This window comes from Dermochelys coriacea, chromosome 14 (assembly GCF_009764565.3).
Source record: "Dermochelys coriacea isolate rDerCor1 chromosome 14, rDerCor1.pri.v4, whole genome shotgun sequence".
Lineage (NCBI taxonomy): Eukaryota > Metazoa > Chordata > Testudines > Dermochelyidae > Dermochelys > Dermochelys coriacea.
This window is the reverse complement of record NC_050081.1, coordinates 11,689,101-11,715,920: the sequence shown is the minus strand read 5'-3', so window position 1 is coordinate 11,715,920 and position 26,820 is coordinate 11,689,101. Positions and strand designations below refer to the sequence as shown.

The 26,820-nt window shown below is 40.4% G+C and overlaps 1 long non-coding RNA gene across 4 annotated transcripts in view; it reads left to right on the top strand.

Moving 5' to 3' along the window:
• The first annotated feature begins 1,016 nt into the window (after window positions 1-1,016).
• LOC119842923 overlaps window positions 1,017-26,820 on the top strand; it is a 36,235-nt gene continuing 10,431 nt past the window's right edge. The window contains exons 1-3 of one of the 4 annotated variants that reach the window (XR_005288840.2): window positions 11,018-11,068; window positions 22,417-22,578; window positions 24,095-24,200. This is a non-coding gene — a long non-coding RNA (uncharacterized LOC119842923). Of the gene's footprint in view, window positions 1,061-10,938; window positions 11,069-19,849; window positions 19,958-22,416; window positions 22,579-24,094; window positions 24,201-26,820 lie in introns of those variants that run through there. The other 3 variants (XR_006275712.1, XR_005288841.2, XR_005288842.2) reach the window with 3 other exon arrangements.

Here is a 26,820-nt window from a genome sequence, read left to right as displayed (position 1 = left end):
CTCAGACACTCTCCTTTGGAGGCCTCCTGTTTTATTTACATGTATTGTTCTTTGTACAGTGCTCATCCTATTTTCCTGAGTAAAAAAGCTGCAATTGTCACTCCCTTAGAGAGCATTCAAAAAAATAAGATGAGCAATATCTGTTGTTGTAAATGAGGATTTTCCTCAATTGTGGCAATCAGGAGTGTGGGTTAGAAGTGAGAATTCTTGCTTCATCAGTGAACACAAATATCTCCATACACATGGAAAGCCACTTCCTGTAATGCATTTTCTTTGCCAGACAGACTTTGACTTTGGCCCGGATGACATCACTCTGAGGTACACGAGGTTGTCCTAGGTACACTACTGTACCAGAAAGAAGCATTATGTCAATAAGGCAGGTTCACCATTACAATAAATGACCGAGCACCTGGTCCAGTGCTTAGTGGAGATCAGGGCATAGAGGAGAGCAAGCTGGCCCAGGCTCAGTTCAGAGAAGGGGGGGGGTGATGGTGGGCTGGGAGATGTCCCACCCAGGTTCTGGCTGTATTATGTCTGCCCCCATGATTGAGGATGTGCTCAGAATTTAAAGGTCCAATTGGACCAAAATCTCCTTAGCAGTAGCAAATAACTGCTTCTCATCGGGGCAGCATTTTTTCATCTATGCTATGGCCTTTCACGGGGCCACATCATATGTCTATTACTAGGTTGGAACTGCTGTAGAAAGCGGTTGCACACCAGGTGCTGGGGCGCCATATTGGAAGCTCATGACGTCTGTGCTCTTCATTGGTTGCCTATTAACTTCTGGGTTGAATTAAAAGATGGTGGCTTTAACCCTATCAAGCCTTAACTAGCTTGAGATCTGCCTCTCTCCCTGTGCTGTATTGCCGTCTGTGATGGGGTGGTATACAAACCCCACTCTGGACAACAAAGGGTTAAGGAGCAGCTCTGAGCTCAGCTAGCTCCACCTGCCACACCTGCAAGACGTGCACAGGCTGGAGGAGGAGCTTAAAAGGGGAGCGGAGCAGCTCACCTGTTGGCAGATCAGGGAAGAGAACAGACCTTCAACTCCTGAGGAAAGGTAGGAGCTTCCCAGACAACCGCAGCCTAAAGGCACCTCCCTGAGTAGTAAAGAACCTGTGCTTGTGGGCCATAGAAGGAAGATAGTGCTTTTCTTCACCTCTCTTAGCACTATAAGTTTCCGTGCCAATGAACATGTATGGTGGGACTTCAGTATTGGTCTCATTCTCAGCTGTTACTTTTAGGCCAATGCTGAGGACTTCTGAAAATCCCGCCCATAATTTTTACCTGTACTGTGCTTCCTTTTCAGGTCAATCTTGTCTCCAACATTTTAAAAGTTGGCCACTTGTAGGTTTAGGAGTAATAGCTTTCTGTGGCAAAAAAAGATGCTTGATATTTATTATGGGCCACATTCTGCTACTGTTATCATGGGAAAGCTTCCCAATGAAGTCAGTCGGAGGGTTGTACAAATATAAAATATAATATAAAAGCAGGATAGATGGCCCAATGTTGTTTATCGTATTGATCCTTAATTCAAACCCAAGGGGTGAGGGCGCGGGCCTGGGAGGTGGGGGGGAGGCATTTTCCACAGTGGATACATGAGAATTATTCAAATTAGAATTTATATAATCTTAAAATCAACAGAGGCAGCAGGATGGAATTAATAAATCATAGGCCACCAGCTTATAGAGCTGCCAGAAACAGTTTGCCAAAAATGTGAAAAGCACTATCGTAGATCTAATCTTCTTACTTTCTAGAAACCTATAACCCCATAACCTGACAACATTCTAACCTTCATGGGGAATCAGTCCAGAATAATTCCTCATATCTGTCTGAACAAGTTTCACTCAGACTATTGTGTCTGTGTGTGTGGAATAGTGAGGAGGCATTGAGGTGGGGAGGGAGAGTGTCATAAAAATAAAGGTTTCAGAGTAGCAGCCGTGTTAGTCTGTATTCGCAAAAAGAAAAGGAGGACTTGTGGCACCTTAGAGACTAACAAATTTATTAGAGCATAAGCTTTCGTGAGCTACAGCTCACTTCATCGAAATGCATCCGATGAAGTGAGCTGTAGCTCACGAAAGCTTATGCTCTAATAAATGTGTTAGTCTCTAAGGTGCCACAAGTACTCCTTTTCTTTTTATAAAAATAAAGAGAAGGGTAAACACCTTTAAAATCCCTCCTGGCCAGAGGAAAAATCCTCTCACCTGTAAAGGGTTAAAAAGCTAGGATAACCTCACTGGCACCTGACCACAATGACCAATGAGGAGACAAGATACTTTCAAAGCTGGAGGGAGGGAGAAACAAAGGGTCTGTCTGTCTGTCGCTTTTGGGGACAGAACAGGAATAGAATCTTAGAACTTAGTAAGTAATCTAGCTAGATATGCGTTAGATTATGATTTCTTTAAATGGCTGAGAAATTAGACTGTGCTGAATAGAATGAATATTCTTGTCTTTGTGTCTTTCTTGTAACTTAAGGTTTTGCCTAGAGGGATTCTCTATGTTTTGAATCTAATTAACCTGTAAGGTATTTACCATCCTGATTTTATGGAGGTGATTCTTTTTACCTTTTCTTATATTAAAATTCTTCTTGTAAGAAATTGAATGTTTTTTCATTGTTCTTAAGATCCAAGGGTTGGGTCTGTGGTCACCTATGCAAATCGGTGAGGATTTTTATCAAGCCTTCCCCAGGCAGGGGGGTGCAAGGTTTTGGTGAGGATTTTTGGGGGGAAAGACCTTTCCAAAGAATGCTTTCTCAAAAATAAACCCAGACGTTTGGTGGTGGCAGTGGAAGTCCAAGGGCAAAGGGTAAAATAGTTTGTACCTTGGGGAAGTTTTAACCTAAGCTGGTAAAAATAAGCTTAGGGGGGTTTTCATGCAGGTCCCCACATCTGTACCCTAGAGTTCAGAGTGGGGAAGGAACCTTGACAGGGAGGAATGCTGTTTTGCTAAGGAGCTTTTTTCTGCTGGGCTGCTATATACCCTGCTCCTTGCTTGACCCCCATAAGGACCAGGCTCTCTGCTCTGGGGACTATTCCATCCCAATTCCGTTTAGGCATAGAGTGCTCCAACGAGCACAAAGAAGGGTCAGAGCTCTGGCCCCAGCCTTTATACACCAGGGAGTGCCTCCCACAATAAAAGGTAGGAACGTAGGAATTGCCAGAGTAGTTCAGACTGGAGGGACTCCAGGTACTCTATTATCCTGTCTCTGACAGAGGCCAGTACCTCATGCATCAAGGGCTGTTAAGAATCCTGCACAACTAGAAGTGAGAACATTTGTGCCCCTGATTCGGTCCCATCCTTACCTCCAATTAAGATTGGCTTAAGCCCTGAAGCATGAAGGTTTAATATCCCTAAATAACTCTGGATATTCTTGTTATCCATATAAATGGCCGTGTGTGTGTGTGTGTGCGTGTTCCTTTCTTCTCTCCCAGGACCATGCACTGGGACCCTCTCTTGTTTGCTACTGTATGCTAGCAGTGCTGTAGTCTATGTGAAACACGTTGGTATGTGTCTCTCAGGCCAGTTTTCAGAGAGTGTGTTCACATCACAAAACCTGCATTGCAATTGGCAGTGACTGTCCTCCTGAGGCCAGACTTTTACTTGCATGTCACATGCAAAACTACTATGTACAAACATCATGGAGCCTCTTGTACTGAAGTCAGGGGTAGAGTACAGCAGTTTGGTTGGCACTCTCAGCAGTGAGGTCAGTGACTGGAGGTGTAAATTATTCTCTTATCCAGAGCTTGACCTTTCTGGGCAGGCTTGGAGCAGGGTAAAGTGGGGAATCTCGTGTTACCACTACGTATGAGGTCCGTAGAATTATTATGTGTATTAGAGTCTCCAACTAATATCAGGTCCTCATTGTCCGAGGCACTGTACATGCACACAGAAAGAGACAGCCTCTTCCTTGAAGAGAGACAAAGGGTGGGAGGGGAAACGGATGCATAGAAGTTGAAGTGACTGGCCCAGGCGATAGAGGAACAGGCCAGTGATAAAGCCAGCAGTAAAACTCAGCTCTCCTGACTCTCAGTCCAGTGCCCTGCCACTGGACCTTTTTAGTAATGCCTCTCCCAGCATCAATCACAAGCACTACGTACACTGTAAAAGACCAATTTAAAAACAAGGGGAAATGAAAATAATTGCTCACACTGTTTAAAAACAGCCGTGGAAAAATGGGCCCAATTCACCGATACACTCCAGCTGCTTTGTGCTATGTTGGTGATGCAAAGCAGCTGTAAACTAGATAATTAACTTCTGGGTTGAATTAAAAGATGGTGGCTTTAACCCTATCAAGCCTTAACTAGCTTGAGATCTGCCTCTCTCCCTGTGCTGTATTTGATATAGATTTCATATAGATGCTTTGCATATCCAGAGGAGTGTAAAGCAGCCAGGGTGAACCTGACCCTTTGCCCCCACCAATGAAATCTTAAGTAGAACTTACTCTTTCAAGAACTACAGTACCTCCACTATCTCCTCCCTCAGGAAAGCAGACAGCATATATAGTACTGAAGATATAAAATAGGAGTTCAAATATTTCACCACGTTGCCATTTGCAAATTCACAGGGCCAATGGATATAAAACTTAGATCCTTCTCCAAAATCAAAGAGTTCTACTATTTGAGCTAAAAGAGAATCTCCAGTAGCTGCCATCCATAAAGGGCATATGACATACTATTGAGCAGTTCTGATTCCATATACTAAAGGGCACACATAAGCATGAGCTAGTTCATTACCACACCATATCAGAATTCTTTCTCAGAAGAAGCACAGAGTGATTAATGTGCTATCCACAGATACTGCAGCTTGCTAACTATTTAAATTGCTTTCAAATAGTGTGTGACACGTATAATTTTCCAGCTAGCCCCAATGCTGCTAAATTATAGATTATTTCTATTTAATTCAAAGTGTTCTCACTTTAGAAGTGTGGAGGTGCCACAGGCCAAACTGCAGGGATTGTAATGTCAAATGAGAAAATTACTCTGTTATAACCATGATCATGAGGGTGGACACTCAGTTGGTCTACCACCTGAATGCTTTTGTATTAGCGTTGATGGACCCTTCTCTTTGACTCCTATTCCCTATAAGCAAGACCCTTAGCTACACGCATGAACTTCTGCCATTATATTTCACTAGACCTATGCAAATAATATCTTCATTTTAAAATCAATTTTTTTCATATGTAGTGCTGATAAAGGGGCACATTTTGCAGAAAGGTGACCTTCCTTTTCTAGAGATAATTCAATTGCAGGCCTAAACTGGAGTAGCTGCAACACTAATGATCAGTTTGTGCTTGCTAATGCTACAGTGAGGTTAAATGACTTTCCCAAATTCATAGCAAGTCAGTAGCACAACCCACAATAATATTTCGGTGGTCTGATTCCCATACAGGTAACCAGAACTGCAAATAATCAGGCTTCGGACCTCAATCCATTTGCTGGGTGGAAAAATTCAGGCACAAATCTTGCAGGCATACATTGCAGCCATAAGCAATTAGGACAGACCAGTCTAGCTGAAAATATAAGAAGACTTATGACCTAATGATAAATAAGAGACAGGGGAGTCAAGACACAAGATTTCTATTCTGGGCTGTATTATTGACTTGTCATATGACCTCGGGCAAGTTATTTGCCTCTGCATGCCTCAGTTTCTTCATCCACTAAAGAGATTATAAAATATGCATCTACCTCACAGACAAGTTCAAGACTTAGCTACTCTGTTTTGCATTCCCTGGATAAAAAGTGCCATGTAAATGCAAAGTATTTGTGTATCTCAGTGCTGCAGCCAAAATTTTCACCTGCCTAGTGGGAACAGAGTTTCTTTCATTCTTACAGGGATGCTGTGTTATTCAATGAAATTCCCTCTGCAAGGTAGGAAAGCCCCTCCAGGACAGGTGAAATTTTAAGAGTCCAAGACTGTGTGTATTAGTGTAGAGATGACTATCTCCTGTACAATTTATCACTGATCCATCTAACACCAGGATTATTTCCAATTCTGAATTACAAACTCTCTGAGCCGTAAAAACATATGGCTTTTTTTTTTTTGCAATGAATTTTTTCCCTCCTTCTCTTAAAATATGGAATTTACTCTCAAGATGCCCTGAGATGCAAGTCGGCCAGCAGTCAGTCCTGCAGTAGGGGCAGGCTTCTATCTTGTGACAATGTAAGGCAAGAACTGAGCCCTTCAAACCCTTGGAAAGAAGAAGATTACAAACTTTCCAGAGGGATTTAGGGCACGGGTGCTACAATCTTCCAAGATAACGGACCGTAAAATCCTGACATTATTTTTGTAGGGAAAAGCTATTTTAAATTGTCAGAAGTCCAGAAAAAATGAACAGAGAGCGCAAAGCCCAGTGGCTGGAATACTTGAGTATGATTAAGGGGACCTGGAGTCTGTTTCCACCGTGGCTACAGGCCCATTGCATGGTCTTAGAGAAGTCATTGTACCTCACCAGGCCTCCATTTCCATTTCCACCCTTTTGCTGCTTTGGCTATTTAGACTATAAACTATTCAGGGCAGGGGTTTTCTCTTACTATGTGTTTCTACATCACCTATCACAGTGGAGTCCTGACCTCAATGGGGACCCGTGATCCTGTAATACAAATAATAATTTATTTCTCCTTCCAAATCCTATACACCTAGATTCCTGGTACTAAAGGAGGCTGGGTTTAGGGGTGGAGGCATAAAAGAAATAGTCCGAATCATATTTCTAAGGCAACTTTTCTGTAAACTATGTTCCAAATGCCTGATATTGTGGTGATGTATAAAGGTTTTATTAGCATCATTGGCATATCTCAGTTATTTCTTTGTCGCCATCCCAAGTTCATGCTGATGAGACTGTTATTTCACACCATCATTCATGCTCTCTTTGCATGTCCATGGATGCCTGTATATAAACTGTAGATGAGTCTATGGTAGCCATAACATGGCCCCAAACTACTCTGACATTTCATAAGTGATTACAAAATTCTGCCCCATGCTGACAGATTTGTGAACCCTAATGAAATTGGCAATGTTTCTTGAGCTACTTACATGACGGAGATTCATTTCATGCCATGAAACTTTTGCCCAGCTCTCCCAAGCACAATAGCCTCTGTTTGCTAGCTACTGGCACAGTTCATTTAATTTATTATCTCGGCACGTCATTTGGAAGATTGAAATCCTTCTCCTGCCGTCATCCCCAGTGATTTCTCCACTTTAATTAATTGAAAGCCTGCTGGCCCATTAGAGAAGTGGGTAATGACCTCTAGATTCAAGTCACATTTGGCTAACACAGCTATTCTATAACATTTGCCAGACAAAGCATGAAGGAGGAGTGCCCTTAATCATAATGAAAACTGCACTCATCCCAAACAAATTTTATTAAAGCAGGAAATTAGATTTCAACAGTAAAAAAAAAAAAAAAAAAAAAAGGGGGGGGGAGACATAAACTACCCCTGAAACTTGCAGCTTCCTGTTTTCAAAAGACTCAATGTTTCCCCAAGATCCATTTTTATTATTAGCTGCATTAAAATAGAACTAGAGACCTCAACTGAGATTGGAACCCTTTGATTCAGGCACAGTACAAACACTAGTCAGAGACAGCACCTATCGCTAACAGTTTATAATGTAAATAGGTTAATCAAGGGTGGGATGGGATAGAGGCACAGAGATAAAGTTACTTGCCAAAGGTCACACTGCCATGAGTGGCATAGCAGGAATAAAACTCCGGTCTCCCGACTCCAGCCCAAGGCTCTGTCTAGTAGACAACGTTGCCTGCTTACCTTCCACATCTTTGTTACTTGGTAATCATGGTGGTTGCCTAACCAATAACAGGGAGCTCAGTTTTTTAAAGAATCTCATGAGTCTGGAATCTATACTTTCATTGGGCCGGTCCCCTGCTCCCATAAAGTTATGCAAACTGTTGCCATAACTTCCTACTGGGCAGGATGTGGACAACAAATTAGAAAGTACAAGACAGTGAGCAAGTGTGGCTGTCCTCTACCCCTTGGTGTCAATACCACTAGATTCATTTTGCTGAAAATTATAAAGGACTCTTTAAAAGAAGTGGAAAAACACTGGGTGAAATCTGTGCCCCACTGAAGACCACTGGTAAAACCACCATTGACTTCAGTAGGGTGCGGATTACATCGTTATGGTTTTAAGTTTTGATTTTGGTTTGTAGCTTTAGTCATTTACTCCCCAAATTATCAGTGTATTTCAACAGGACTGCCCACAGGTAAGTTACTATTCAATGGGTATAAAGAGGTGAGAGTCTGGCCCCACACATGCATAATGGAAAGTTGGCTTTTTCAAGGAGTAATTGCATTTGAATTCTCCATTCTTAGAGACGAATGCAAAGCTATATTCAGAACTCAGTCAAAGTCATTCCTTAATCAATCCAGTTTTATAATGCCAAATAACTCACAGTAATTATAATTAGGTCTCGGGTACTGTCTATTGATGAAGGCTCACAGTGAGTGCAAACTGTAAAATGAATAATCACGGCTAGCTACATGGGGACTTTTTTATTGTATTATATAAAGTTTTATTGTCTTGCTTAATTAACAAGTAAATCAGCTACTCAGAAAACCATCTCCAATAGGTGCTGAGCACCACCTTCAACTCAGTGGGGTGGTGAGGGTGCTCAGCTCTTCATGAGGAAGTGCTTGGGATTGTGCAGGATCTGGCTCACAAGTAGAGCTGGGCAGGAAATGGTTTTGCTGGACTGGGAAAAATTTTGAGATTTTCCCCATCTCAAATCAAGACAAAAAGTCAAAAATCTCAAAATTATGCAACCCAACAATCTATTTTTTTTCAATTCCAGTCAATTGAAACACTGCATTTTGATTTCAACCGTTTGAATTCTTGATTTTTTTTGTTAATCATAGTTCATATTTTGAAACAAATAGTCTTTTCAAGCCAAAAAAATGGAATTTGTCTTTCAGAAAATATGGAAATGGAAGTTCTGACATTTTTAAACCTTTTTTCCACATTTTTTTTCCAAAATGAGAAATGAATTGAAATCAACCCTTCCCTATGAACAGTTTTGGTTCTGACAAATTGTATTTTTCTGATGAAAATATCTGTAGTCAAAAAATTCCTAAACAGCTGTATTCATATACCCATTACACACACTGTGGTGATGCAAAATTTTTGTACAACTGTACAAGCTATACAGCTTGGCTGAAATAACACATCCAAATGGCCTTGGACCTAGCTGAAGGATTGCCCCTCCACCATGCATGCCATACAGCCACAGCTGCAGTCAGCAGAAATGTTTGAGCTGGATCCCTATAGTTATAAGAGAGAGGGTTTGCTGGCAGGGCATTCTCTGTGAGGATTCTGGGCCTTATTTTCTCCCTTGTTCCAAAATAGGCTGAATTTGGTGACTTTCCAGACACACTGCAAAAGATGTCTGTCTGAGAGGGTTATATCATAGAATCATAGATGTATGCTTCCCACAGGATGAAGGGGGTGGCTGGCTGGCCAGCCAAATTCCTGGGGAATTGATTATTTCAGTGCTGCTCAAATTTAATGGCCTGATATTTTTTGGCAATTTTTAATTAAAATAAATAAATAAAAGGTCATAGGAAAAAAAAAGGCGAGTGGTCTTTCGCTGCTTGAGCTCTGAGTTAGACACTGACTAACATCCCCTGTGCAAATAGTTTTGGGGCACACCATTTGACACAATTGGCAGTAGTAGAGACGGTTGGAACATTTTTTTTTAAACATTATTCATTGATAGGGCTGTCTCGTTGAAATACAGCCCTTTAAACAAAGTTTTTGATGGCAAAAATTCTGAGGTCCAGGGTGCACTTTCCAGTCACAGACAGAGAGACAGACAGACAGAGAGAGAGACTGATTGAAAACTTGATTTAATCATCTGAAAATGGATATTTGGACACAATTCAATTCCTTAGACATTCAACAAATTTCATTTTCACCCCAATGCAGAACAAAATAAATTTTGAAACCTCAAAAGTGGTTGTGAAATGGAATTGTCATTCTCCAGCCAGCTCTGATTGGCAGTCTCCATTCAAAGGAGATGATGCTGAATTGGGGGGATTGAAGTCAGGAGGCTGGTGCATTGGCAGAATTCTGTGGTAAATTTTGCTGTCACCAGCTTGTTATTGTCAGCATTCTGCTCACTCTCCAGTTTAATTTATTAAATAAAGGAATGAGTAGTTTTGCCAGATGAGTTTTTTTGTGTGAGAAGATCCTCTTCTAGCGCTGCCATCCTTTATTGGTAATAATCCAGGCGTAAAATGTTGCCTACAGACAAGTTTGAAATAATAATAATTTTATAAGGCTTATAAATCAAGCTATAAAAATGAGACAAGTGCCTCACAATAATAAAATATAAAGAAAAAACACCCTAGGAATCTTAATTAAATTGTGTGGCAATAATAGACTTAGAAGGCCATGTTGTTCACGCCTGGCTGCAATTCTCTAGGTGTATGTTTTTGAATGGACAACATCCAGCGTCTAAGGCTCTCATCCTGCAAAGATTCATACGTGTGCTTAACCATATGTAAGAGTCTTTCCATGCGACTACAGTGGGTCAGCTCATATTCCAGAAGGCTGGGAACTACCCAAAGTGCATAACACTGAGCATGTGTATAGTCTTTGCAGGGTTGGGGCCATTAGCTTTTACTTGCATAAAAGCAAAAAAGGAAGAAAAGAGATCTATGCAAACTATGCATGTAAAAACTTAGATAATACCTCAATTCATACATCTGTAGACCTGACTGAGCTCTTTTTAAACATATGGTCTAGAATGTAAATCTCCAGTAAACCTCACAAAGTTATTTATATTTTCTCCATAGAATTAATTTTCAGAAACATAATAAAAATACCTATTCTGCAGGTTAGTTCTGGGTAATCATGTGATTGGGGAACATGCCCAACAGAGATGATTTGCTGGTCCATATTTTCCCCACAACACAGGGTTGCCCACTTGCAAGAACTCACCCTCCCATACCTTTCTGGAGTTAGCCCTTTAAATTTGTCAGAGCCAAACTACTGCTGCCTAAGGTAGCCATTTTGTAATTGACTGTTGTTGCTAGCTGCAGCTTTCATCTTCTAGCTTGTAAGTATCTTTAACTTCTATAATTCTTTCCTAGCTTTCCCTTTTTTTAAAAAACAATCTTGCCAGCATGGTATGTTTTCAAAAGTGAGAAGTCTGATTTTGCTTAAAAGGCCATCCCAAAGCTCAGTGTTTGTTTGTATCAACAAGCAATAGAGAAGACCTGGTATGCTCAGAGGAGGGTGTGTGTAACAATAGAAGTTTTGCTCAACATATTCATGATGAGCAGAGTCACTTTTGTTTGTTGTCAGGAATACAGGCTGTTTATCTCTGACCACTCTGAAGTTAATGATGGAAGTACTGTATATAGTCTACCTTGTTAGAAATTGAGGATGGTTTCATTTGAGTTGTGCTCAAAACATGTACTGTGCTCATCCTTCTTTCACAAAAGTAGTAGGAGGAATACATGCTGGATTGTGGTGTACATGATAAGCTGATGTTTATAGGGCCCAATCCTACTGGTATTCTACACAAGCAACTTGTATTGACTTCACTGGGGGGTTTTGTGCTCAGAGGCTCTGGAGCATTTGACCTTAACAGTGTAGGTAACCACTATTTTTTTCTTTTTGTAAAACTATTTAGTTATGTATGTATGTATGTTGGTATGTATTTATAATTCTTCCTCTTTTTTTATTTTCCCATCATTCTCCTTTGTAGGCATTGGGGAGGTTTCTGGGTATTTTCCTCACTTTTGTTACATTTCATTTCAGTTTATTTGTACAGCACTTAAACACCAGTTCAATAAAACTTTTCATTTACACCCATCGGACAGGGATAAACCTTTCTGGACCTGATTCTGCTTTCACTTTGTTGTAAATGAGTAGTAATTCCATGGAAGTCAGTGGAGTGACACTGTGGTGTGAGACCAGTATGAGGCCTCTTGTTTAAATATGGACAGGAAATGTCCCTGTAGATTTGGATTTTAAGAAAAAATATTTATATCAGATTGAGGGTATAATTAAGAGAATTTGGTTGACTTTCAAAAAAAAGAGAGAATGTAACCTTTGTTTGAATGACAACTGAGGCTACAATGGTGAATATTTATATAGAAAATCTGAATTATTCATGTACTTTTCAAGATAGCAGAGTTTAACCTAGTAGCTTCTTGTCTATTTGTTACACTGTAAAATAGGGGTTGTATGCACGGTGATACAGTAGCTGATTTTAGACAATTCCTGTTTGACATGAAGAGTGCAGTATATATGGGGAGAGCAGCTTTGTGTTTGAGTTTGTATCTGGAACAGGTGCAAAGGCTAACAAATGCAGGCTGTTCTGAATAAAGAACATTCAAGTGCATAAATCACTGATCTAACTTTATTATGATACGATGGTGAATTATGTTGGTTTTGCCTCTGCAATTAGATGGTGCAACAGATGGTGAAGATTTACAAAAATTGTAACATTCTTGGCAAAGTGAGTTTAACAAATTTGTAGCTGAATAGTTTCAAAACGGATGAGAATATTTGTGCCTAGAGACAAAATAGGTCATTTCTTTTTGGTGCTTTTCCAGTTCCACTTTAAAAGCCAAACTTGAGGTATTTACTTAAAGAGTGTTACTGTTAGATTACACCAGTATTTTCCATTCATACTTGCACTGCTTTGGTGGAAACTACCATGATAAAAGAACAAGTAAGCCGGTATCCAAAGGGGACGTGCACAGTTGAGGAGTTTTATGTGTGAGCACATGGTGCGTTAGGCATATGAGGGAGAGCAAGCAGCTGGTAGCATGATAAGTTTCTGTATTACTTATAAGGCCAATCTGCATCTAAGGAGGTGAAAAAGAGAAACTAGTCCATTCATAGCCCATTCACAATTTCTCATTTACTAATTTATTGCTGTTTACAGTAATGCTTTATAATATAGTTATTGTAATTACACTGTAGTTACTTTGCAGTTACAGTGGAATTACACTGTGGTTTTGCTTTTCAGTACATAAACACCACTAATTGATATAGCTGATAAGTTAACTGCATAACTAAATTAACTCCAAAGGAGTTATTCATAATACCTACACTATTAAAAATCCAACTGCATTGTACTTGCATTGTAATTATGTTCTGTCATGTAGTGAACTTTCCAGTCCTGGGAATCAGTGATAATTACAGGAATCAAGAAGCATAACCATAGTGTATTTCACAGTAATTGCTATGTAATCATGGTATAATTACAGCAAGTGTATTATAAAGCATGAAACAAGAAAGTAAAACAGATTTTTCTGTGTCTCTTCCAATTCCTCCTTTTCAAGAAGAAAGAGAAATAGACTAGTCTCACTTGAGATACTGATTATCAGTAGTTTTGATAACATTTTTACAGTGGTTTTTCTCTAGGCTTTTTGGTATGAGGCCTGCATGCAAAACAGCTTTGTCAGCTTCATGAGGTGGTACAATCCATGCCTGCCTAGCTGTCAACAATTGGCCACTCCCTTGAGGCTAAAATGTGTAAAATCTTAGGGCTAGATTCAGAAAAGGATTTAGGTGTCTAAATCCCAGAATTGGGCCCCACTGGCATTCCCAAGCCCTGATCAGCTGGCACTGAGCCCTGTAGGCACCTAAACTCACCCCACGCCTATGTTTTGCAGTACAAATTCCCTAGGTGGAATTGCTTGTTTCCACCTCTGGACATGCACTGTGCACCCTCACTCTAGGTCTCCTGATGCCAAAGCCCCAGAGCAATGTGCAAGCTGGGGAAAGATGATTCCTTTGTGAATCTACCCCTTCATGACTAAGGGATAGATTGACAAAAGGATTTAGGTGTCTAACTGCCACTTCAGTAGCATTATTATTAGAATGGGTGATAATTATATTTATGGAGTAAAGCGATTTAAGGCAGTCTCGTTATTGTGATCGCTGATACAATGAAATGTTCCTTATGGATAAAGTTTCTCATTTTCTCTGCGATCACTACAAGGGCAGAGTGAAGATAGTTGGATGTCTGCTTTGTGAACTGTAACTTTAGCTTGCATTTCATGGTTTTCTAATTTTTTAAAAAAAAACCTCTAACATTCCTGGAGGGTAACACTCACTCTGACCACTGATCTGTTTCTGCAGCCATAACATTAAATGTGTTTTTTGTGGGGGACATGCGCACATTTTGAAGACGTGTGGGTATCCAAGCAACTCGGACATTTTCAATGCTTGTCCTTCCCTAAGAGCCAGGCAAAATGCCTCTTGAGGATTTCTATGTAACTTTCTCATCAAGAAGAACAGGAGTACTTGTGGCACCTTAGAGACTAACAAATTTATTTGAGCATTAGCTTTTGTGAGCTACAGTTTACTTCATCGGATGCATATAGTGGAAAATACAGTGTGGAGATTACATACACGGAGAACATGAACAGTGGGTGTTACCATACACACTGTAATGAGAGTGATCAGGTAAGGTGAGCTATTACCAGCAGGAGAGTGGGGGGGGAGGGAAGGACCTTTTGTCATGGTAATCAAGGTGGGCCATTTCCAGCAGTTGACAAGAACTAAAACCTCTCCAACGCATCATCAAGGATCTACAACTTATCCTGATGGATGACCCATCACTCTCACAGATCTTGGGAGACAGGCCAGTCCTTGCTTACAGACAGCCCCCCAACCTGAAGCAAATACTCACCAGCAATCACACAACAGAACCACTAACCCAGGAACCTATCCTTGCAACAAAGCCTGTTGCCAACTGTGCCCACATATCTATTCAGGGGACACCATCATAGAGCCTAATCACATCAGCCACACTATCAGAGGCTTGTTCACTGCACATCTACCAATGTGATGTATACCATCATGTGCCAGCAATGCCCCTCTGCCATGTACATTGGCCAAACCGGACAGTCTCTATGTAAAAGAATAAATGGACACAAATCAGATGTCAAGAATTATAACATTCAAAAACCAGTCGGAGAACACTTCAATCTCTTTGGTCACTTGGTTACAGACCTAAAAGTGGCAATTCTTCAACAAAAAAACTTCAAAAACAGACTCCAGTGAGAGAGACTGCTGAATTGGAATTAATTTGAAAACTGGATACAATTAACTTGGGGTTGAATAAAGACTGGGAGTGGATGGGTCATTATACAAAGTAAATTATTTCCCCATGTTTATTCTCCCCCACCCTCCACTGTTCCTCAGACGTTCTTGTCAACTGCTGGAAATGGCCCACCTTGATTATCACTACAAAAGGTTTTTTCCCCCTCGCTCTCCTGCTGGTAATAGCTCACCTTACCTGATCACTCTCGTTACAGTGTGCATGGTAACAGCCATTGTTTCATGTTCTCTGTGTATATACATTTCCCCACTGTATTTTCCACTACATGCATCCGATAAAGTGAACTGTAGCTCACGAAAGCTTGTGCTCAAATAAATTTGTTAGCCTCTAAGGTGTCACAAGTCCTTCTTTTCTTTTTGCGGATACAGACTAACACAGCTGCTACTCTGAAACTTCTCATCAAGCATAAACTTTTGCCAGCGCTGCTACTGAGACAAGAGTGACATTGTTTTCTATAGCATCAATCTAGCTACAGAATTGGCATCCCTGCATCACTGGCACCAGTTTTCAGGTCTCTGATGATCTCTTTAATAGATTTTCCATCTGCTATTCTGTCCTTTTTATTGGTGTATAACTATATTACTTTATGTAGCTGTCTAGTGAATCAGCGTGCAAAGGGTCTACAACCACAGTTTGACAGTATAATTGAGTTAGAAAACTGCCAATTTCAATCTCAAATATCCTTTCTTGTTTATTTCACACAATAAACTCAAGTGAAATGCTGCTGCTATCAAACTGCAAAATGCGCAGATATCAAAGGAGCAGTCTGTCTGAAAGCGGGAAATATCCAAAGTACGTACATAGCATCTGTAGTGGAAAATGAATAGATTACGCAATCTGACGCAGACTTGGTTGGACCAGGGACTCTGTGTCTGTGTCTGTGTGTGTTTGTTTTAAAGCTCTGCTACTTGCTTTACGTGAGTGGGAGAGACACATCTATTATTGCTGCAGTATTGGTTGACTGCTCCAGTGATAACAACCCAAGAGATATTTTCAAATGAAATCCCTTTAGGTCAGAATCCTGTCATACTTACTCTATAAGTAGTGCTATTGCAAGTAATGTCCCTATGTGAATAAGGGGAAGCAGACCCTAAACAAGATGTTCCCATTGATAAATAGTGATGAGCACTTTCCAAAGCTATTCAGAGGTTTGTTTTTAACATTGCTTTTGCTGGGGGTAAGTCTCCTTGATATGATCTACGTTTGCTTTTAACGTTGGTGAGGCAGGTAGGGTGAGTATTTGTCTTCTTAACTTGATCTGAATGTGTCCCCAGTTAGAGACTACAATCATTTCAGTCTTTAAAAATAGACCCAACATTTTATGTAAAAGTTTATCTTGCATATTTTTTATTTAAAACTTTCAAAATATCACTTTACAGCTGATCTCCCTTTGCTCAGCCTACAGAAAATTCAGCTGATTGCATCATTACTTGTGCTTCAAGGAAGAACAAAACAAACAAGTTTTATTGTTCTTCACTTTAATTGTACATAAGTCTCTTTTATTTGTTGCAAGAATAACTTGAGTTGAGTTTTACAGTAGTTGGCCTTACAGCACAAAGTTTCTGAAGTTCAGATTCAATTACCTGGATACAATATGATCCAGGGGAATCTTTTTTTTTTTTTTTATATATAGAGAGAACCTGTTGTCCAGATTCCCCTTGTTGTGCTTTTATTACTGTCTTGCTGTGTAAAGGTTTTTCTTAACAAACTGGCATATTTTCCCCTAGCTAATATAGGTAATAATTCTTGAGCTACTCATAGGTACATATGTAATAAGGGAGGCACTCCAAATACAAAGTCATACAGAGTTCAACTATTTACCCAGGTCATGACCTGAACAAATGTACAGCTGAATTATCTCAGACTGTGTATTCTAGTTAATTTTAGATCTCCCAGAAAGGTTCAATACAAGAATTAATTTGTGCTTCTATTTGGACTGAGAAATTGAATCTACAAACTGCAGTTATCCATATTAACAAATAGTGACATTTCCTTGTGATAAAATCATTTTAGAAGAAGCTGATCAAGCTATTCACCTGATTGTTGGTTTTTTTTTTTAATTTTCCCTGATGTGACTCTACAACAAATGTAAGTTGCATGAGAATGAGTTTGTTAAAATAATGGAAATTGCTACTTTTAATCCAATGGAACTTCATTTACTGCTGCATATGAGATCAGAAGATATTTCCTCACATCATGGCAAGACCTTCCATTTTGGACTCTTGCATTTACCAACAAGGGCTCAGTTACTGATTTTGAGTTTAAAAAAAGCTCCTGTCTTCATGATTTTTAAATTATCTGTGTTTTTTTTTTTTCAGCACTGTAAGCAAACTTTAATCCTTAATTTGTGTGGTATTTACCAATAGGGAGGGTGTTGCGGAGATAAAGGGGGATGTGGTCAGGTGATCCTGCAGCCTGATTATACCCCAAATGCCGCAAAGGAAGGCTGAGCCCTGTAAATGAAGCAGGTCCTGCTCCCCTGTGCCAGAGCAAGTACTCCCATTTGGCCGAGAGAGTGTGGCAGCACCTGGGGCTATTAATGGGCAGTGAGACTGAGTCAGTCAGGAGACAGGAGGAGGTCTCTAGGGCCAAGCTGCAGAGACCAGAAACTCTCTGCAGGCCCTCCCGGGAAGAGGGAGGAATTGGCTGCTAGGAGACTGTGTAAGGTTGGAACAAGGCTGAAGGTAGGAGAGCAGAAAGAGGGGTGGTTGGTATCCCCAAACCAGAGACGCAGTGTTGGAGAGGGCTGAAGGCAGGCAGAGCAGCAGAGGGAGTAGTCTGCTGACTCTAAAGTAGAGCCAAAGGCCAGAGAGGGCTGAAGGCAAGGCAGCGGTGGAGTAACTTACCCACTGACATCTCAGGGAGCTGGACCTAGAGGAGCCAAGGGAAGTGATAGATGGTTCCCTGGCAAGGATACTCCCAGCAGAGGAGTTGCGGGGCTCTTGTGAGAACCGCAGCTTGCGTTCCAGTTGGAAGGCCAGGGGTGATTTTCCTGATACAAGGACAGGAGAGGGGTGCGCTGGAGAGCCGGGGTGTGATGAAGGATGCCGGGCTATGCCAGGGCCTGGTGAGAGAGGTCAGGCTGTAAGTTGCATGTATTATTTGGACTATGCTGGGGGGAATTCTGGGTATGGCTGTGGGACTTTTGTTACTATTTATGTGCATGGGACACTTTTTTTTTTTTTTTTTTTAATAAAACAGCCACCACACAAGGGCCATTTGCACTAAGACTGACTGACTTTTGGGGTACTCTGAAAGAGGAAACTGAGGCAGGTGCATCTGTCATGCTGAGGTCTACTGCAGGGGAGTGCCCCAGGTGGAGTCACCCTATGATAGATCTTAGTCAGCCAGTTGCAAATTAGAGCAGCCTCAGGACTGTCCTAACCAGCACTGGGAACTGAATAGTTTCCTGGATTCTGAAAAGGTATGGGGAGTGGAATGCATGTCACTTCCACTCTGTTGCTGTGCTGGGCTCTGGAATGGTGCATGGATGAATAAAGGCCAGAGAACCATCAGCACTCATGTAAGTGCCTGGAAGTTGAAGGCACTGAGTAACTGTAGCTGGAAAAGCTAGATATAAAGTAGGACAATACTGTCTGATTATTCACATAACAGGAAAGGAATAAACCTGATGTAAATGGGTAAAAATCTTGACATGAACTCCTCAGGAGGGATTAAACTAATAAAAAATGTCCAGGCCAAGAAAGAACACTTAGAAATGTTGTGGCTGAAATGTTAGCCATGCTTTGAGTCTGGAATGTTTCAAACAACATTTAGACTAAACTGTCTGAGATATGATATGAGAAGGCAACTCCCATCTAACTCTCAAATTAAGTCCATGCTCTAAAATATACAGAGTATTTAGTTTTGGAGTTGGGTCTTGTTAGGTCAATAATCGGATATCTTCATATCTATCTTCATGTTTCAGAATATTATGTGTATAAGCATAAATATTAATATCCATTCAATATGTATGCAGTCTGCAGTCCCTAGGTGTAAATAGCAATATCTAGTTACATGAGCCAGGGTATTCCTTAAGTTTCTTTGGATAATTTTTAACTAAATGTATTAAGATTCAAGTGTGCACATGCAGGTGGGTATTCTGTGAAGGCACTAAAGGATTTTGTAAGTTGCTGGCAGAAGCTTTTCTATAGATGGAGCAATTGGTCAGAATATATGAGCATTAGCATAAAGGAGGAAAAACAAAAAGGGCTTTGTAGCAACAAAAATCTTCATGTGTTCATATGTGGATGTCAGGGAAGTAGAATTAGTTATAGGAAATGCATTTATTAATGATGACACACACAACCTTAAAAATGCCCTTCCAAGCCCCCCCCCCCCAATTTCAGACCTTGGGTATTCGTTTAAAAGCAGGACAGGCATCTCCCAGGATATGAGTTCCCAGGGGGAATGAAGCCTAGGATAGGCTCTGTTGCAGGGAAGACATGGAGGCACTCCAATCAGAAGCCTATGACCTAGTAGGGGAACCCAGTTGTAGACAAACTAGGATGAAATGTCTGTGTCCATTCATTCCTCTCCCAGCAAAGGATTAACACCTTACATCCAAACCTTTATGATGGCTGGGAGATACCACAACAGTTTGGTACCGGCTCCTCTGTTTGTTTACATATGCTAAATTTCATTGCACAAGTAAAGAAATACACTGACATAATTAATAGAAATACTGTGTGTTTTCTCTCTCTGCTTATTGAAGCTCAGCTTCCTGCATGCTGTTTTATGATGGCCGAAAATACATTATAACCTCACTATACAGACTATGAAAACATTGTCTGAACGACAGCAGGAAACCTGCCTGAACCAAGTGAACTTCTAACATCTTCACTTGCACTCTTTGCTCAAGTGAGTTAACTCTTGGGACAGCAGAGAGCTGTACATGACTAAGTAATAACTACAGGACGGGCAAAGCAAAGGCTATCCTGACCTTCAGTGTGGGAATGCAATAGCCAACTCTAGTTACCCATTTTCCTACTCTACTGAAGTCATGCATGACAATGCAGCTGATGCACCTTTAAGACAGATACATTCATATGTCTTTTATGTCTATTCCCTCTTGGAACAAATTTAAAATACAAGAAAGAAAAGACTCCTATGCTTAACACATTACAATTTTCTGTAGGTGGCAGAAGAGAGAGAATATTTTAAGGCAAAATGAATATGGTTCAGAGAATGTCAAGAGATCAGAATGTTTTTATTCTTTTCCCTTCCTCATGAATAAGCTAAGAACAAGAGTTTTCTGAATCGGAATCAAGGCATATTACCAGAACTACGTGAATTATTCATTGTGAATAATAGTCAAGTAATTTAGCCTTTTTTTCTGTTCACAAACAACATTGGATTTTTTCTGCTAATCTTTTTGCTCTTTGTTAATATCAAATGAACAAATTTGCATGAACAAGTCTGAGAACAAATTTCAATCTATAGTGTGTTAGTAAGTTTCTTTCTTTGCCTATTTACTACTTATGTGTTATCGGGTAGGATTTCTAACCTAGGTCACATGGTGTTGTCTCTATTACCTGACTGGATGACTGAAACTTTTTAAACAAGGGAATAATAGACAGTTAGTAGAAAACGTCACTTTTGTTCCCTCAGGAATATTCTTGTTTGCATGAGAATATATACTTACAAGACTAGCCGCTTCCCAACCATTTGTGCAAATAAAAACGTGTTCATTTGGATATTCATGAACAACAAGGGGCATAAACATGGTTGAACCAAAAAGCTGTTCAGAATTCATGTGAATGTTTGTAAACACTGTTTTGCAGAATTTTTCCAGTCTGTATACTAACTCAACATAGACTCACAAAACAGCTGGAATGCTGATGGGGCAGGGGTGGACCTTCATCACCAATAAAATTACATGTATGTTAATCTTATTGAGTAGAGAGCAACATCAGTAGCGAGCCCAATTCAATCTGTATCTTTGACAATGAAATATATGAGGATGTTACACTTGCTTCTTAGGACCTTTCCCATGTTGTTCAGTTCCCTCCCTTCACTGTCCATCCAGGTATTCCCTTCTTCATTTCCTGTTTCTGTTCTGCACCTTTTGAGTTTTGCAACCAATGAAAACTATTGGGAAAGGGAGAGGAGAGCGGTCACTGGCGGATGCAGAGGTGACCCCTCCCCTTCCAGAGGCTCTATCCATTTATTGGCCAGCTGTGGGAGGAAGGGGGCTGATTGGTCTGTTGATATCCCTTTCTTTAATGGCAACACGAGTCCAGGCTGTGTGGAGGCTTTCATTGCTGTTTCAGCAGTCTTGTCCCCATTCTCTAACTATAGATTCAGAGCTGTGTTTTGGAGATGCTGTGAGTCTGTCCAAACACCTGGTATTGGGTCAGGAAGGAATATTTTTCTCCCTATCGGGGCTACACTGGCATAAGTTTGGGGTGTGTGTGGGGGGGGTTCTCCTTCCTCACAGCATCCTAGAGGTACAGCTAGGTTAAACAGGAATAGGATTTAGTAATTCATGGTAGTACTTGGTGCAGATTTTAGTTCATTGAAACTTGCACCCAGTTTCCAGTGCGGCTAGAAGGGATGGTTCCCAAAAGTACAAGGCAACCTGGGGTTTTATTGATTGGCCTTGTGCTCGTGGGATGGGGAGAGGCCTTATGGGCTGAGGTCCTCCCACTTTTAGTGGCGGGGAGATTCCTGAGTCCTATGCATAGGCTGAGGAGAGTCTATTCAGAGTTATGGGATATATGGTAGGAGCCTGGAACGCCCACACTGGTACCACTTAAAATGTTTGTGTCAGGTAAATTTCAACTTTAAAAATATATATATTATGTTTTAATAGATAATAGAAATAAAGAAATTGAAATGAAAAGTTTGTTTCAAAATGAAATCCAGAAATATTTCGTTTTGAAAATGTTAATGGGACGTTTTGCATTGTTTGAACTTTTTCTCCAGTTTTCTTCGGAAACAAAATTCCCACAAAATCCACACGATTTTGCAAAGCGTTTTGATTTTGACTATCCATTGTCATTGTGAATGGCTATGAATTGGTTTTATGAATGACAATGGACAGTCATTGGGCCAGGGAAAGAGAGTAAGAATGACTCGATTGCTTGGTAGGTAGGGCCTCGCCTGGGATGTGGGGAGACCCAAGTTCAAGTCCCTGCTCCAGCAGATGTTTAGTTATTTATGCAAAGTTGAACAGCTTCAAGAGGAGAGATTGAGAAATATATTTTGGTAAATCAATGGACCAGTGAATATAGTTCACCAGAATGCTCCATAGCTCAGTAGTTAGGGATACTTTCCTGCTTCATGGGACACCTCTTTTAAAATCTCTTCTCTGTCAGGCATAGGGGACAACTGAACCTGGATCTCCCGTGTCCCAGCTGAGTGTTCTACCAGTGGACTAAAGCGTATAAGAGAGCTCCCGTTGCCACCCTCACCACCATATCCTCCTGCAGACGTTCTGGGAACTATTTCCTTGGCAGTCTGGAAAAATGCCTGGAAGTGTAAGGCAAAATGTGTTTGGTCAAAACAAAACATTTCATTTTGACATTACCAAAATGATTTTTTTTTCAGTTCAGTCTAAACTGTTTAGCAAATTTGACAGACATTTGTTAATAGTTTCAGGTGACCCACAATACCTTCTTTTTTTCCCCTTTGATGAATAAACTTTCTCTGAAAAATTGCACCCAACCCAGCTCTAATCCAATGCTGGGAATGCTTTACCTTGTGCACCTTAAGTCTTCTCCTGGGAAATAATATGCCAGCTGTGCTGCTCTGCTGGAGTTCCCAAACATTGTGACAACAAGGAATTTAGTGTCAGCTTGCAAGAATCCCCAGGGTCAGACATAATTTATCAAAGACTGCCAGAATGTCTTGAACCAAAGCCTGTTATAAAACCTAGATTCCAGATTAAATATAAAGGCATCCTTCGTCACTTCCATCTTAAAGTTACTTCTTTCAATAACTCTTGCAGAAAGCAGTTTAATACTAGCACGGCAGGCACTGCTAATATTATACACACTTTGAAGTGGGTTATTTAGTTAAAATGGGATTCCAGATCAAAAATCAAATTTACATATGCCATGCCAGCTTTTGTTGACAGCCCTGAAAGATTAGATGTATATGATCTGAGTCGAGTAATCTAAATGCAATAGTTTTGAAGGCAGTTCTGGAGGAGGCTATTACAGGAGAGTAGAAAAAAGTATGTATCCATAGTATATTTCCAGATGCCCAAATGATCTCAGCTAGCAAAAATGGAACTCATTTGCTGAGGCTTCCCATTTGGTGAACGTGCTTAACCAGGCACTTGAGACTTTACTTTCCATTTTTACAATGAAAATCAGTTCTTGTCTCCTTTCTGGGGGCTTCTAATTCTTCGCTGACATCAGGTTGTTTAGCTTTACTGTCTTCACCATATATTTCAGGCTGTGAATTGATGTTCTCAAATTCTTGCAGAAGAAATAGTACCTGAAAGAATCAAGATTTTATGAATATTGTATGCAAGGCAGGGAAACAGTCACAGTTACCCACATTACATGTACCAGATCCTCACTTTTAGGATGTTAGTGGTGTTTGGATTTCTTGCCTCTCCTATATCTTTGGGCTGACCTAATATCACCTCTGAGAAATGTGGTCCCAAAAACAATGATATTTTTCTTCAAAGAATTCTACAAACAGTAACTGATTAATAATTACACAAGCTGGAAGACATGAGGCACAGGGCTGGATCCTCAGCAAGTATGGAGTCAATGGAGCTATGCTGATTTTTATATGAGCTGAGGATCCTGGAATATGATCTTGATGATGCAGTCCTTATTCAAAGAGTGTTCTTAATGAAGTGATCATCAGGGAGCTTTGCGTAAGTAGAGTAGACAGGATCTGCCCAAGGACACCGAAGGTATTGGTTACAGAGTTAGAACTTGGGTATGAGGCTCTTGGTGCTGGCCTCCAGTCACTTGAACATGCCTTAGTCTCTAGCTGTAGACAATCTTTGGTAATTTCCCCTTTTATCCACTACAGAAGCATCTAACAATTTTGCTGCTACAACGCTTAAAACTACTGTATTCTATTTCTTTTGGCCAATCTGAAGATCAACTTTCTGGTACCACCACAAAAGACACAGCAGGTACGTGGCGTAAGGGTGGGCATGCTGTTACTGTTGTATCTTCTGATTTTTAAAGCAAATACATAAAGTACCACTTCCTCCATGCGATTTCAAATACAGTGAAATACAATGGGCCTGATTCTTCTTTCAGCTACACTAGTGTGAATTGGAGGTAATTACATTAAAGTTAATGGAGCTATACTAGTGTAAAGCTGTTGCCAGTGAGAATTGGCTCAGTCTCTCCCAAAACTTAAAATAAATGACTAAGTCAAATTCATAAAATCCATAGTAGGGCTAGACCCTTAGTTAAATATCCTGATGTCCACAGGTGCTGATCATCTGAAGGGCCTTTGGACTTAAGTGAGAGTCATAAGCTCCCAGCACCTGTTAAAAATCAGACACTTGGTTCTTAGGTTTTAGGTAACTGCATTTGAATATTTTTGGGGTAGAGTATTCAAAGGGATCTAGGGAGGTAAGTGTCCAACTCCTATTGAAAGCCAGTTGAAGTTCAACACCTAATTCCCTTGAGCCCCTTCGAAAATCCTGGCCTGTATGTCTTAGTTTTATTTTAGGTTCATGAAATCCTATGCTCACTAAGACAGGTGCTAGGTGTAACAGAGTGAAATCTCCAGGAGGTAATATTTGTGTGTATGCACGTGTGTGTGTGTGTGTGTGTGTGTGTGTGTGTGTGTGTGTATAAATTGGAGTAGTGGGAAGATGGATGGTACCTGATTGTCTCTTAATCCCCTGTAGACTGTACACTTGTATCTTGCAAAAATTCATCTTCATAACCCAATCCGTGTGCATTGTGCATCCTGGATTCTTTGGGAAATAAAAATTATTTCCCCATCCTACCTCAAGAATGAAGACTGGAGAGATGACTGACATGCAAGGAAGCAAAGCTAGAGTTGCTGTTTATATAGCTTATTACAGGGATTGAAACAAAAGGTGCACACACACATTTGGGGGCTTTTATGTAGTGCTAGATGAATGGCTCAATGATGGAATCTGATTATGGTCTGTATAAAGAGGTTAATTGCAGTTCAGAAATTATGCATATTTTATATGAACAAGGTTCATATTTGTTCATTTAAAGTTTAGAAAGTCTTGCTCTTAGCACAGTTATCTTGTATGCAAAGAAGCAGACTGGAAAAGAGACATTGAGACAAATGGAGCTCTTAGTTACACTAGTATAAATCTGGTCTCACTAAGGATTGAGGGGGAAAAATAGAATTCATTTTGCCCAAAATATATTGGCATGCTAAATCACATGTCATATGTGGATGCCCAGAAAGCTAAAGCTGGTTGCCAGGATGTACACTGACAGATATTGTGCGGACTGCTTTCCGTGTTGCCCTGAAACTGGCCTGCTATAAAACTGATCTAAGATGAGGAGGAGTGCTATATCCAGATACTACTTTCCTTATTGCCTTCTTGGTCTTCTTGCAAATGGCTTTGTGTTGTTGTATCACAGTGTTATGGGAAGTTGGTTTAGCATGACGCAAAGGATGTACCACAGAATGTTGATCTCTAAAGTTTCATTGAGATAATGGAGGTTTATAAGTCTGGGATTTTCAAAAAGGTCTAAGGAAGCAAGCCAACTCCCAATGCTGGGCATCTAAATGTCTCCACCATAAGTACTACTGTGGCACTACTACATCAACGGAAGGGGCTTTCCCATCAAATTACTTAATCCACCTCTCTAAAAGACAGTCATTAGATCATCAGAAGAATTTTTCTATTGACCTCGCTGCATCTACACTTGGGAGTTGGTTGACCTAACTATGTCACACAGGGCATATCATTTTTCACAGTCCTGAGTGATGTAGCTTGGTCGACCTACATTTTTAGGGGTATACCAGACCTTAAACTCTTTTAGATCCTTTTGAAAGTCCCAGTCTAAAAGTGTATGCCGCTTCTTAACATTCCTTTAGCCAGGCTGAAAGCATTTTTGTCTTCATGTTGCTTAGGGTGACTGTTGGCTCAACCAAATAAATGTGTGAAAATTCTTGTTTATTGGAACTTAACTATATAACGTGGCTATTATGTTTTAATAGTTAACATAAAATGTAATGTTTGTTCTGCTATTTTCTGAAGGGGATCTGTTGCAGGAGGATTGTCCATTTGATTAAATGAACACGTTTTAAATGTTAATTTTCAGTAGCTGCTATTGGCCGGAGAGCACAACAGCTGGTGTGGTGCTTTCTGACTATATCCTTGCCACCACTATTACACAGGCTGCTGTAAATACTTGAAAAGCATACCAGCTCAGCAGATATATCAGCACAACTCCTGTTCACTGGTCTAAAAATCAGATAACTCTTGTGGAATGGCTTACTAAGCAAGTTTATTTGGGCTGAAAAGATTTGGATAATAAGAGGAATCATTTAATGGCATGCCTAGAGGGCTGGGATGAGCTACAATGGACCAAATGATCTTTACATTCCACTAAAATTAGGCTTGAGGGAGGAGATCAATGAGCTGTTAGTACTAAAAAGGGCACGGATGCAAGTGAACCTTTCCAGTGGGTGTTTTTGTAGACCGTCAAAGATGCTACTAATGAGCACTTTGTGTTATAGTCATCTGTTTCTCCTCTGCAAATTTTGCAAAGCAAAACAGTTATACGTTTATATTGTGTCTT